General features: G+C 41.7%; 1 pseudogene; it reads left to right on the top strand.

Moving 5' to 3' along the window:
- The first annotated feature begins 10,359 nt into the window (after window positions 1-10,359).
- On the top strand, window positions 10,360-13,439 carry LOC141562126 (homeodomain-interacting protein kinase 1 pseudogene; annotated as a pseudogene).
- The last annotated feature ends 1,044 nt before the right edge of the window (window positions 13,440-14,483 follow it).

The raw sequence follows: 14,483 nt of genomic DNA, 5'->3' as shown, positions 1-14,483 counted from the left end.
GGCAAAGCTAGAACATTCATTTGTGGGCTTTCTTTTGTTATTTGCTTGCCTTTCATTTTTGGTTCTCTTTAATTCATCTAGGCCTTGTGGTTCTGTGCTCCTATCCCATTTGCAAATGCCACCTCAGTTTATATTCAATTCAATTTGGCTTTTACTGAATACCTACAAGGTATAAGGTCCTCTGCTTATTCCCCTTAATGGACCCAAGTCCTTTCTCTGACACTTATTAAGGGTATGACCTTATCCGAGGGACTTTTCTTTTTCCTCTCCTATGAAACAAAAGAGTTGGACTAGATTCTCACAAGGATTCTCACCCTTTTGATGGCATACGCTTCTGTGAAAAATCTGGGGAAGTCTATGAACCCGGTCTTTCACTCATGTTTTCAAAAGCATAAAAGCAAAGAAATAGGCTTACAAAGGAGATCAACTGTCTTGAATGATAATAATCCAAATGTCTTTTGAAAACAAATTTAGGCACCCCAGGTTAAGAACTCCTGGACTAAATGATCTCGGGGGTTCATTCTAGCTCTCAGGTATTGGCATTTTGTAAGGGTATGTCCAGCTAAGACTATTTCCAGCTAAAGACACTCTTTGTCTCAGTTATATTTCCCACAGGCCTTTGAGACAAGCAGCTTCTACCATTCTAAAGGTAAGCTCCTCAAGGACAGGAACAGAACAGGAATTATGCCCTCAAGGAACTTATTGCCTAATAAAGGTGATGGCACCTTTATTACTTAATTTATCACTTAATTTACTTAATTATTTATTTGACTTTATTATTACTTTATTTACTTAAGGACAAATTTCTTTATTAAAGGCGGAGCTGAAGGATTTATCTTCATCCCCAATTTTCCTTCTATCCTTAAGGTGCTTTCTGAATATTTGATTCTCCCAACCCTCTCCAGCTACATTGACATTACAATGGCCACCTAACATGTTTTTCTACCACTGCCCACTTTCTCGAATTTATCCTTCATATCATGTTAGTAGATTCTTATTTATGTCAGTCTTCTGCTCCAAAAATCTTCCACCACTTGGCATTTCATCCCAAGTAAAATTTCACTTCTAGACACATCCTTAACTTTTCCCATTCCTTGCCATTGCCCCAGCTACAAGAGTGTACACTTCATGAAGACCAAATCATTTTTTACAAAGTGTTATCTAAAATGTCTATATCTCTCCATATCTAGCATAGTGCTCTACATACATTAGATGCTTAATGTGTGCTTGCTGGGTAAAACGAATAAAGAAATTAACGTTTCCAGATCTAGTATTGGCTCACATGAACATTGCTTCCACAGAACTACAGCAGCCCACCAGGCCCTGGGCCACTTGTTCAGGCTAGTAGAGCTAAGGCAAGACTGGGGCCTCATGGGCCTGGAAAAGTGATCAGTGCTCAAGGATGATCCAAATCTGGCAATTAAGAAAAGGCTCCTGATTGGAAGCACGTCCATCTATCTGAGCAGGCAAGGAAGAGCTCAAGTACTTAGTATTCGGTTTTTTCTTTGCCTCTGTCAGCCAGCAGTCCTGTTTTTAGTAGTCTTGCTGGGGTCCACACCTTTTCAAAAAAAATTAACAAATACCAAGTGTAACCTTGTAAGGAATGTGACCCCCAAGTGTGCTTTTACATGACATCATGATTTATACATAGCCATTGAATTCTCTCTCATATTGCTGTCCATCCCCCAAAAGCTTCCCAGCTGATGGAAGAGTGAGTTATAATCCTTTAGAGAGTCAGATGCTTGAGACTTATCATAATTCAAACCCAAACACAATTTTTGAACTTGTTTCTAGCCTAGTGCCCAGTAACATCCCCCAGTGTAAATAAGGAATGTTTTCTTTGGGGGGGGTGTGGTCTCTTCCAATGTGATTCACTTTGGGGGACCTCTTTCTAAGCTCCTCATGCTTTCTTTCTTAAACTTTCCCATGTTTCTTTGGGAATCTTCAAGGTATCTTCTCAAGCAATACAATTCAGAAAATCCCTTCGGGTTCATTCCTAGTAGTCTCATGATGACAAGTAGGAGACCCAACTGCCTATTGTGATAAAAGTGATCCTGACCTAATATGAAAATAGGTATGGAACAATTGCACATGTGTAATATGTATATATATGAGATTGCTTGCTGTCTAAAAGGTTGAGGGAAGCGAAGGGAAAAAACTTGGAATACAAAGTTTTGCAAGGGAGAATGTTGAAAACTGTGCATATATTTAAAATAAGAGCTAAAAGAAGATCATGACCAAAACTAAACTTCATATTTTTTGTTCCCAAACTTTGTCTGATTCAAATTTCCCTATTACTAAGAAGAGTAATACTATTCCATCAGTGGTAGCTCCAACTCTTCACTCTTTAAATTTGTCCCTAAACATATCCAATCTATTGCTAAGTTCCTATCCATTTCGACTTTGGCAACATTTCCAAGGAAGCCCTCTACTATGCTTCAGGACTGATACCATCTTGATGCATGAGTCCATCATCTCTTTGCTTAGACTATTACAATGGCCTCTGGCTGAAGTTTCACCTCACCTCAGTACATCCCCCACTCAGCTATCAAAATGATCTTCCTAAAACACAAGAATGACCACGTCAATACCCTATTCACTCAATTCTCATGAGTCCTTATTATCTTCAGGACCAAATATCAAATTCTGTCTGAGCTCTAAAATCCTTAATATTTTGGCCCTTTATTTCCTTTCTCGTGAAAGAAACTATTTTACTATTATATTTATAACCAAATTTGAATTTGGGATTGAGGCTTTTCTCCTTTATTCCCTATTTTAGATCCCATCTGTGAAGGAGAAAACCAACTAGAGTTGTCTGCATGGAGCTTTATTCAGGTTGCTGGAGAGAGCAGAATCTCCTGATCAAACTGATGAGAGTTAGGTAAGGGGCACCTAGATGAAATGAGGATTGGGGTCTACTGGCAGTTTGGGGGTACGGAGGCAAATAGAGCTCCCCTGCAACCCCTTTGGATTCGGTGCTAGGATACAGAGATAAATGAGGTCTAGTGCCATTGGAAGAGTCCTCTGGAAAAGAATTTACAGACCAGAATACCTAGATTAATAAAAGAGGGTTTTTGGGGGGCGTGGAATTAAGGTTATAGGGAGAAAGACGCCAGGGCTGGCTCCGGGCAGACAGGAACCCTTGTCATAGCTGGAGTGTGCAATGTTTGGGGCTCCTGAAAAGAGTGGATTCCAGTTTCCCTCTTTCTATAATGAGGGGCTTTTGGTAATCTTGAAAAGAGCCAGTAGGTGGAGGGCTCCTGACTGGTTTTGGCCAGGGTTAGAATTTGAATAGAATTGAATGGGTTTTTAGATAAGGAACTGTTGGTGCTGGGGGTGGGGGGTGGGAAACCTGAGCCAATCATTAGAGTGGTGGCTATGATAGCCTATGTTAGCTCAGATCCAGTGGGGGCTGGGAAAGACTGGATATCTCCCATTGACATTCATGGTGGCTGGGAATTAGCAAGGAGTCTTAACCCACCTCATTTCCCCCCCTCAAACAGTTAAAAGTTAAATTAAATTTAAAAAAGATTTGGGGCAGGGTTGAAGATATTCTCCAAGGATCTTCAGAGTAGTGGGATCCCTTCTCTAATCAAACAGCATTCTCTATTAGGAGCTTCCCTCACAGAGATGAAGATCTACCTGGGACAAACTTTTCCCAACCAGGTTTGAAGGCTGCAGAATTGGATTCCCCAGCCACTTTCCATTTGGTGCTCCCACAGAGAGGTGATGTTTTCTTTATCCTTTTCTGATATTTTAATCATAATTGTCATTATTCTTTTTCTTTTATGTCTTATTTGATGTATTCGTTGTTATCGTAATCAACCTATTCCCTGTATTGTATAATTAAATCTTACTCTTATTTTTGATTTTGTTTGAGAGTGTCATTTATAGGAGCGAATCCGAACTTTTCCCTAAAATCACATAACATAAATTGGCGTCACGAACAGGATCCACTGTATAAATGCCTCTCTTTAAGAAAAATAGAGCTCTGTGTCTGTCTGTGTGTGTATGTTTGTCTGCTTTGCATTTTTTGTTCTGTGTTAAAAGTTAGCAACCTCATAAGAGATAAGAATTCAGCCTCTGTGTTACAGTCTTAGGAAAATATCATGCTAAGTTGTGGAAATTGGAATTCATTCAGAGTAGTAATTATTTCCGAGTGGCTCAGGTAGAAAAAAAAAAAAAAAGAAGAAGTTTGAAAAATCTTTTTTTCTCTTTCTCTCTCTCTGCCTCTGGCTTTTGCAGGAGGAGGGAGAGAAGGGAAGAAATAAAATTTGGAAAGTTTTGAGAAAATAGATGATCAGTGGTTATCACTTCTATAAGCAAGCAGCCCTGTTATCAAAACTCAGGATAGTGTGAATCTTACTAAAAAAAAAAAACCTTATAAGCAGGTTTGCTTTCATGGAATTAGAGATAAGAAAGTTTAAGAAGGCTAAGTTGGGTAATTGTCTGCAGCATTTGATTAAGAGCTTTAAGAACAATGGCTAAATACTTTGGCAATTGGTTATTTTCATCTTGCAACTATATAAATTGATATAATATTTTTGTGATATTAAACTTTTTAACCTGTTGTACCAATTTGTAAGTAAAAGAACAAAAAAATTTGACTATTTTATACTGGTGGGGAAGTTTTCCCTGAAAAGCAGGTTTTCAAAGTCTGCTAGAGAGGAATCATGGCAATAAAACCTTATCTGCTTAATGCCACCTGTGAAAAAGAAGTTTCTGCTAGTGGCCTTGAAACCCTCAGGCAGAACGAAGAAAAAAAAAACTAAAAAAAACAAAACAAAACAAAACAAAAAAAACTAGTTGGTTTGCTTCTGAAACATTGGACAATTTGTTAACATTATGGGTTATGTTTATAGGACATGTGGGTTTTATAGAGGTATTATCTATTTATTGTATTATGAATCTTAAAGTTTAAAAAAAAGGTGATTTTTTAAAAGGGACAAGAGATATTGATTTACAAAAGTAATTAATAGTTTAAATGGAGCATCTAGTCAGAAGCGTTATTGGGTTTGGAAGTGTTTAAAGTATGTTGGAGAAGTTTTGAGCAAGTAAGCCTTAGGAGGAAAGCAGAGAGTTGGGACAGGAGAATGGAGGAGATTTAAGAAGATTGATTAGTGGGAGCAAATGATTTCAAGAAGAAATCAGTGGGAAAAAGAAGAAACTGGTTGGAAAGGGTCGTCACAGAGAGATGGCTGTGAGGCGGGATGTGTTTTTGCAGGGGAGAGCAGCAGTAGGAAGCTGAAGTCGTTTTTGGCTGAAGAAAGCAAATGGATTAAAAGGGTCAGGCTTCTCTTACAAGACCTTAATTGATTGAACATTTGTTTCTTTAGATACATAAGGGTTTTCATGTTTTAAAGAGTATGATCAGAAATGTGATAGGTAGTTTGAAAGGGTTATTTAACAAAAAAGTTTAATTGATGTTTTTAAGAACTTTTCAGATTCTTTTATGTGAAAATAGGAAATTTTAATTAACTGTATTGATGACAATTATTTAGAGGGAGTCCAAAGAGAATAGTTTTTGCCTTTGTCCTTTTGAAATTGTTTTAGTTATGGGCAATATGTAGTTTGGGGTTTTTCTGTGTATTGGGTATTTTATTTTTTAAAGCAAAATGATTGATATAATATTCAATTTAGGGAACATCTACTTGGGTATGTAAGAATTGTGTAAACATTCTGGGATAAATTTCTTATTGTTAAAAGTCTTACAATATGGAGATCTTGTGGCAGGGAGGAAAAAGAGTGACCTTGTCCAAGTCACTATCAGTTTGTTAAATTATTTAGGAGCACAGGGACTGAGAATTCCTTAAGACAAATTGCAATTTGTGAAATGTGAGGTAAAATATTTAAGTCATTGTATAAGTGAAGGGAAAAAGAAATTAGATCCTGTAAATTACTTGAGGGAAAGATTGGAAACAGAAAAGATAAGGAATTGGCACACAGGGCATTGGTCACTGAAATTTGGACTAATCTTATGTTACCTCAGGACGTTGCAGTGATTCATGTGCAGGGGCACCAAAGAGATTCGAGACTGCTTTGTGGATGAGGAGGTGAACCGGGCTGGAGAAGAAGAATCAGTAAGTATGCAGAAGATGATGGTGTTAATTCTGGCATTTCTGCTTCAAAGCTTCCAAATTCCTTTACCCCAGGAGAGAAGCAGGAAATCCAAAGCCTTGGTGCTGAGGAGGATAAAGAAGGGCACTGGTTCCTCCCTGATGGCAGAGAAGTACTGACCACAGCAGATATGAGACGTGAACTCCAATATTTACCTCAAGGCAGTCACTGGGGTGTCCAAGAACTGTGTGACTTAGTGTTGACTAAGTTGGAGTACCCAATAGCAGGTAACTGGTCAGCGGGTGTCCTGTTTGTCAGGCTGAATAGGGCAGCCCAATGACAAGTCCAAAAAGGAGGAAGGCCTCCTGATATCAGGCCTTGCAGAAGTGTACAGATGGACTTTACCGAGCTGCCATCAGTGGGGCGTCTCAAATACCTGTTGGTTGTAGTGAACTCTATGACTTTATGGGTGGAAGCCAACCATTCTGGAGAGCAATGTGGAATTATGCCCCAAAAGTTATCAAACTGTGCATGCATACCCTTGGATCCAGCAGTGCTACTACTGGGCTTATATCCCAAAGAAATACGAAAGAAGGGAAAGGGACCTGTATGTGCCAAAATGTTTGTGGCAGCCTTTTTTGGTAGTGGCTAGATAATGGAGAATGAATGGATGCCCATCAATTGGAGAATGGTTGGGTAAATTATGGTATATGAAGGTTATGGAATATTATTGTTCTGTAAGAAATGATCAGCAGGATGAATACAGAGAGGCTTGGAGAGACTTACATGAGCTGATGCTGAGTGAAATGAGCAGAACCAGGAGATCATTATACACTTCAACAACAATACTGTATGAGGATGTATTCTGATGGAAGTGGATATCTTCAACAAAGAGAAGGTCTAACTCAGATCCAATTGATCAATGGTGGCCAGGATCAGCTACATTCTCTCTAGCTAATACAGATGTCCCCCTGCTAAACTACCAGTCTGCCCTGTGTCCATCATGGGCAGCACCTGTTGCAGGAGTTGCCCAGCAGAATGTCTCCTTGCATCCTGGAACTACTCCTATTTGCACTCAGACTGATCCATTCCAGCAGCCTTTCATCGTGTGTCCACCTGCTTTTCATACTGAACTCCAGTCACCTGCAAAGCATTTTGGATTCCCTGTGAGGATAGAGAATGCTGTGCCAATCTTACCGCAGGCACCTGCTGCTCAGCCACTACAGATCCGGTCAGGAGTCCTCACCCAGGAAAGCTGTCCACCACTAATGAATGGTAGCAACTCTCCATCCTCATGTAGCCACCAGCTTCATTAGTACATGGATGTTTGGAAAGGTTATGATGGGGATGATTGCTAGTGTATTAATTTCTAAACCTATTCAAGCTGCAAACCAGTGGCTGCTGAATAGGGTAAGGCATGTGATGATGAGTGATGTGATGACTCTCTAAAGGATTATAACTCACTCTTCTATCATCTGGGCATCTTTTGGGGGATGGACAGCAGTATGATAGAGAATTCAATGGCAGTGTAAAAAGCATGATGTCCTGTAAAAGCATACTTGGGGGTCACATTCCTTAGGTTCAAATGTTACACTTTGTAGTTGTTATTTTTTTGTAAAGATCTGGACCCCAGTAAAACTACTAAAAACAGGACCACTGGCTGACAGAGGCAAAGAAAAAAACCTAATACTGACACTAGAGACTCCTAGTTCCTAGAAGTCAATGGCCTTGCACTTTGTCTTCCTGCTCCACCCAGATTCCTTCTCCCTCTAGAAACATCCCCCACTAATTAAACTTTCTATAGAGTTCAGCTGACACTAATCAAACTTTCTCTAGAGCTGAGGTAATGTTAACTACCACTAATTAAACTTTCTATACATGTTAAGTACCACTCATCAAACTTTGTATAGAGTTGAACTGAAGCCGATTCAAACCCAAACTTCCCTTTTATTTCCATAGCCCCCAAGGCCTGAATTCTAATCATAAAGCTAAGTACTCTGGTTGAACCACCTGGAAAAACTCCTAATCCCTTCTTGGGAGCTCCTGTCTGCTAAGAGCCTCGATTTCTTTGTGATTTTTAAGAAAAAAAATCTCCTATTTCTTTGCCTCAGAAGTAAGAGTGAATTATTTCACTAGACTTGAGCCTTGCCTCAAACACCATAAGCCTGGGATCCCCAACAATCCTAAGTACTTGAGCTCTTAGTTGCCTGCTCAGATGGATGTGCTTCCAATCAGGAGTCTTTTCTTAATTCCTAGATTTGGATCATCCTTGAGCACTAATCACCTTTCCAGGGACATCTGAATCCCCAGTCTTGCCTTAGTTATACTAGCCGGAACAACAGGCCCAGGGCCTGGTGGGCTGCTGTAGTTCTGTGGAAGCAATGTTCATGTGAGCAAATACTAGTTCTGGAAATGTTAATTTGTTTATTCATTTTACCCAGCAAGCACACATTAAGCACCTACTGTATGTAGAGCACTATGCTAGATATGGAGAGATATAGACATTTTATTTTATTTTATTTTATTTTTCCTGAGACTGGGATTAAATGACTTGCCCAGGGTTGCACAGCTAGAAAGTGTTAAGTGTCTGAGACCAGATTTGGATTCAGGGTTGGTGTTCTATCCACTGTGCCACCTAGCTGCCCCGACATATATATTTTAGATAACACTTTATAAAAAATGATTTGGTCTTCATGAAGATTTTAGTCTTGTAGCTGGGGCAAAGGCAAGGAAAGGGAAAAGTTAAGGATGTGTCTAGAAGTGAAATTTTACTTGGGATGAAATGCCACGTGGTGGAAGATTTTTGGAGCAGAAGACTGACATAAATAAGAATCTACTAACATGATATGAAGGATAAATACGAGAAAGTGGGCAGTGGTAGAAAAACATGTTAGGTGGCCATTGTAAGGTCAATGTTGCTGGAGAGGGTTGGTAGAATCAAAAATTCAGAAAGCACATTAAGGATAGAAGGAAAATTGGGGATGAAGATAAATCCTTGAGCTCCGCCTTTAATAAAGAAATTTGTCCTTAAATAAATAATGTTAAATAAATAAATAAGTAAATAAAGTGATAAATTAAGTAATAAAGGTGCCATCACCTTTATTAGGCAATAAGTTCCTTGAGGGCATAATTCCTGTTCTGTTCCTGTCCTTGAGGAGCTTACCTTTAGAATGGTAGAAGCTGCTTGTCTCAAAGGCCTGTGGGAAATATAACTGAGACAACTAGTGTCTTTAGCTGGAAATAGTCTTAGCTGGACATACCCTTACAAAATGCCAATACCTGAGAGCTAGAATGAACCTCAGAGATCATTTAGTCCAGGACTTCTTAACCTGGGGTGCCTAAATTTGTTTTCAAAAGACATTTGGATTATTATCATTCAAGACAGTTGATCTCCTTTGTAAGCCTATTTCTTTGCTTTTATGCATTTGAAAACATGAGTGAAAGACCGGGTTCATAGACTTCCCCAGATTTTTCACAGAAGCGTATGCCATCAAAAGGGTGAGAATCCTTGTGAGAATCTAGTCCAACTCTTTTGTTTCATAGGAGAGGAAAAAGAAAAGTCCCTCGGATAAGGTCATACCCTTAATAAGTGTCAGAGAAAGGACTTGGGTCCATTAAGGGGAATAAGCAGAGGACCTTATACTTTGTAGGTATTCAGTAAAAGCCAAATTGAATTGAATATAAACTGAGGTGGCATTTGCAAATGGGATAGGAGCACAGAACCACAAGGCCTAGATGAATTAAAGAGAACTAAAAATGAAAGGTTTAAAACTTTTGAAAGCCATGAGACCCGACTTTGTGCCATGACTAAATGGCAAAGGTGGGTTCCCTAGCTAGTTAATGAATCAGAACAAAAAGAATGCCAACAGTGAATCCTGAGGGAAGGGTAGAAAGGGCTAGATAAAACCACTGGGGATCGAGTTTGGGCAACAAAAAGGATCTGTCTAAAGAAGACCAAGAAGTAAAAGCTCCAGGATGGAAAAGAAAAATAAAGGTTTGTAAAACAGGAAATATAATGAGATACCTATGAAAATCTTTAAATGATTGTTAGATCATACTTCTATAACTCTTTAGATTACAAAGGACCTGTGTCTCCACAGCTCCATGGTTAGGATTATTCCTAGGTGCTACATCGGTTGTCTGGTACTTAACAATTCTCTAGCTCATTGAATTCAAAGTTCACACCTGTAAAGAGTTGACACCTGTCAAGGAGTTGACACCTGTCAGGGAGTTGACACCTGTCAAGGAGTTGACACCTGTCAAGGAGTTTGCTCATTGGTTCTTCAAGGAGTTCCCACAAGCCCATGGATTCTCTGGGAGGATATAAGGAGCCAACATTGAGTGGGGAAGTCAGTCTGGATTGGGTCAAGGAGAAGATCTGGACTTGAATTCCTGGCTGCATTTTCAGATCATTGAATTGAAACTAAAAGCTCCAGAAGCTCCCCAAGAGGTCTGCTCCCAGGAAACCATTTGCAATTTGGAGGAAACACAACATCAGAATAGATTAAGATCTTCTTAAATCCTTTTTGATTAGAGAAATACAAATGGATAAAGATTTCAGATATCATTTCACACCTAGCAGACTGGCTACAATGACAGAAAGAGAGAAGAGAAAGAGAGAAGAGACAGAGATAGAGAGAGAGCACCAGTACAAGGGTGTGCTAGAAGCTTCCACAATGTCCCCGATTCAAATGGACAGGCAGACAGTCTCATCGAGTGCCTTCTGCAGTGCAAAGAAACGGAAAACAGAGCCTTCTGGCTGGGACATTTCAGGACGGAGCAGCAACAAAAAGTATCCTACTCCCAGCAAGAACCTCTCAGCCACACAAGGACAAGAAAACTCCTCTCAGCAGGTGACAAGGTTCAACCTCCCCTCTTATGACCAGAGCCTCCTTCTGCCAGCTCCCACAGTGGAGCATGTCGTGGTCATGGCTGCTGACAGCACCGGGGGTGCTGCCACCTCATCCTTCCCGAGCAGTCAGACCCTCACTCACAGAGGCCACGTTTCTTGGCTGGAGCCCTATCACAAATGTGGATTGAAGAGAAAAAGTGAGGAGGTGGACAGCAGTGGTAAAGGGCAGATCACAGAAGAACATCCTCCTCTCATGCAGCAGAACAGGACTGTGGTGGGTGCCGCTGCCACGACCACCACCATGACCACCAAGACCAGCAGTTCCAGCAGAGAAGGGGATTACCAGCTGGTCCAGCATGAAATCCTTTACTCCATGACCAACAGTTACCAAGTCCTAGAGTTCTTGGGCCGGGGGACATTCGGGCAGGTGGCCAAGTGCTGGAAGCGGAGTACCAAGGAAATTGTCGCCATTAAGATCTTGAAAAACCATCCTGCCTATGCCCGACAGGGCCAGATTGAGGTGAACATCCTTTCCCTCCTGAACAGGGACGATGCTGACGAATCCAATGTTGTCCGTTTTTATGAGTGCTTCCAGCACCAGAATCACACCTGCCTGGTGTTTGAGATGCTGGAACAGAACCTGTATGATTTCCTAAAGCAGAACAAGTTTCGTCCACTGCAGCTCAAGTACATCCGGCCCATCCTACAGCAGGTGGCCACAGCTCTGAGGAAGCTCAAGAACCTTGGCCTGATCCACACGGACCTAAAGCCAGAAAACATCATGCTGGTGGATCCTGTGCAGCAGCCATACCGCCTCAAGGTCATTGACTTTGGCTCTGCCACTCAGGTATCCAAAGCTGTGTGCTCCTCCTACATACAGACACGCTACTACAGGGCTCCTGAAATCATTCTTGGACTGCCGTTTTGGGAGGCTATTGATATGTGGTCCTTGGGCTGTGTGATAGCGGAGTTGTTTCTGGGCTGGCCTCTCTACGCCGGGGCTTCAGAATATGAGCAGATTTGTTACATTTCACAAACACAAGGCCTCCCGGCAGAATACCTTCTGAGTGCAGGAACAAAAACAAGCATGTTTTTCAACAGAGATCCTCGTTTGGGTTACCCACTGTGGAGACTAAAGACGCCAGAGGAGCATGAGTGGGAAACAGGAATCAAATCAAGAGACACCCGCAAGTACATATTCAACTGTTTAGATGACATGGCCCAGGTGAATATGTCTACAGACTTAGAGGGAACGGATATGTGGGCAGAAAAAGCAGATAGAAGAGAGTTCATTGATTTGTTGAAGAAGATGCTGACAATTGATGCAGATAAGAGAGCTACTCCATGGAAAACCCTCAACCACCCATTTGTGACAATGACTCATCTTTTGGATTTCCCACCCAGCAATCATGTTTTGTCATGCTTTCAGAACATGGAGATCTGCCGAAGGACAGGGCACATGGATGATCCAGTGGAACAGATCAAGAACCCTTTGACCACCCATTTTGCCCCCAACACAAGCACAAATCTAACCATGACCTTCAGCAACCAGCTCAATCCCGGGCACGGTGTCGCCAGTGTTTTGGCGTCCAGTTCTACTGCAGCAGCAGCTACACACTCTCTGGCTGATTCGGATGTCCCCCTGCTGAATTACCCGTCTGCCCTGTATCCATCAGGGGCAGCACCTGTGGCAGGAGTTGCCCAGCAGAGTGTCTCCTTGCAGCCTGGAACTACTGCCATTTGCACTCAGACTGATCCATTCCTGCAGACTTTCGTCGTGCGTCCCCCTGCTTTTCAAACTGGACTCCAGGCATCTGCTCAGCATTCTGGATTCCCTGGGAGGATGGAGAATGCTGTGCCAATGGTACCCCAGGCGCCTGCTGCTCAGCCATTACAGATCCAGTCAGGAGTCCTCAGCCAGGGAAGCTGTCCACCACTCATGGCAGCAACTCTCCATCCTCAAGCAGCCATCATCACACCACAGCAGGTGGTGCCCTTTACTCTGAGCTGTGCACCTAGCCGGCCGGCGCTGGTTGGACACACTGCCACTGTCCTGCAGGTCTGGCCTGGAGGAACCCAGCAGATCCTCTTACCTTCAACAGGGCAGCAGTTCCCTGGGGTGGCTCTACACAATTGCGTTCAGCCTACTGAGGTCATTCCCCAGGCCATGGGGATTGGCCAGCAGCTGGGAGACTGGAGGAATGGGCACTCAGGTGGCAGCCAGTACAGTAGCCTTATGCAGCAGCCCTCTCTGCTGACAAACCACGTGACTCTGGCCACGGCTCAGCCCCTCAACGTTGGAGCAGCTCATGTTGTCAGGCAGCAGCAGTCAAGTGCCCTCTCCTCCAAGAACAAGCAGCCGGCCCCAGCTCAGGCCCAGACTGTCTCTACATTAGATGTCTCACCTACTCAAGTCTCCTCACTGATGGGGAGCAGCTCACTCTGTACCAACTCTTCCTATAGTCCCCCGGTCCCTGTGCAAGATCAGACTGTCATCATCCCACCTAGTAACAATCCTAACACTCTATGAGGCAAAGCTAGAACATTCATTTGTGGGCTTTCTTTTGTTATTTGCTTGCCTTTCATTTTTGGTTCTCTTTAATTCATCTAGGCCTTGTGGTTCTGTGCTCCTATCCCATTTGCAAATGCCACCTCAGTTTATATTCAATTCAATTTGGCTTTTACTGAATACCTACAAGGTATAAGGTCCTCTGCTTATTCCCCTTAATGGACCCAAGTCCTTTCTCTGACACTTATTAAGGGTATGACCTTATCCGAGGGACTTTTCTTTTTCCTCTCCTATGAAACAAAAGAGTTGGACTAGATTCTCACAAGGATTCTCACCCTTTTGATGGCATACGCTTCTGTGAAAAATCTGGGGAAGTCTATGAACCCGGTCTTTCACTCATGTTTTCAAAAGCATAAAAGCAAAGAAATAGGCTTACAAAGGAGATCAACTGTCTTGAATGATAATAATCCAAATGTCTTTTGAAAACAAATTTAGGCACCCCAGGTTAAGAACTCCTGGACTAAATGATCTCGGGGGTTCATTCTAGCTCTCAGGTATTGGCATTTTGTAAGGGTATGTCCAGCTAAGACTATTTCCAGCTAAAGACACTCTTTGTCTCAGTTATATTTCCCACAGGCCTTTGAGACAAGCAGCTTCTACCATTCTAAAGGTAAGCTCCTCAAGGACAGGAACAGAACAGGAATTATGCCCTCAAGGAACTTATTGCCTAATAAAGGTGATGGCACCTTTATTACTTAATTTATCACTTAATTTACTTAATTATTTATTTGACTTTATTATTACTTTATTTACTTAAGGACAAATTTCTTTATTAAAGGCGGAGCTGAAGGATTTATCTTCATCCCCAATTTTCCTTCTATCCTTAAGGTGCTTTCTGAATATTTGATTCTCCCAACCCTCTCCAGCTACATTGACATTACAATGGCCACCTAACATGTTTTTCTACCACTGCCCACTTTCTCGAATTTATCCTTCATATCATGTTAGTAGATTCTTATTTATGTCAGTCTTCTGCTCCAAAAATCTTCCACCACTTGGCATTTC

Source organism: Sminthopsis crassicaudata, chromosome 3 (genome assembly GCF_048593235.1).
Source record: "Sminthopsis crassicaudata isolate SCR6 chromosome 3, ASM4859323v1, whole genome shotgun sequence".
Lineage (NCBI taxonomy): Eukaryota > Metazoa > Chordata > Mammalia > Dasyuromorphia > Dasyuridae > Sminthopsis > Sminthopsis crassicaudata.
The sequence above is the reverse complement of the archived record's forward strand: the minus strand, read 5'-3'. Positions and strand labels throughout refer to the sequence as shown.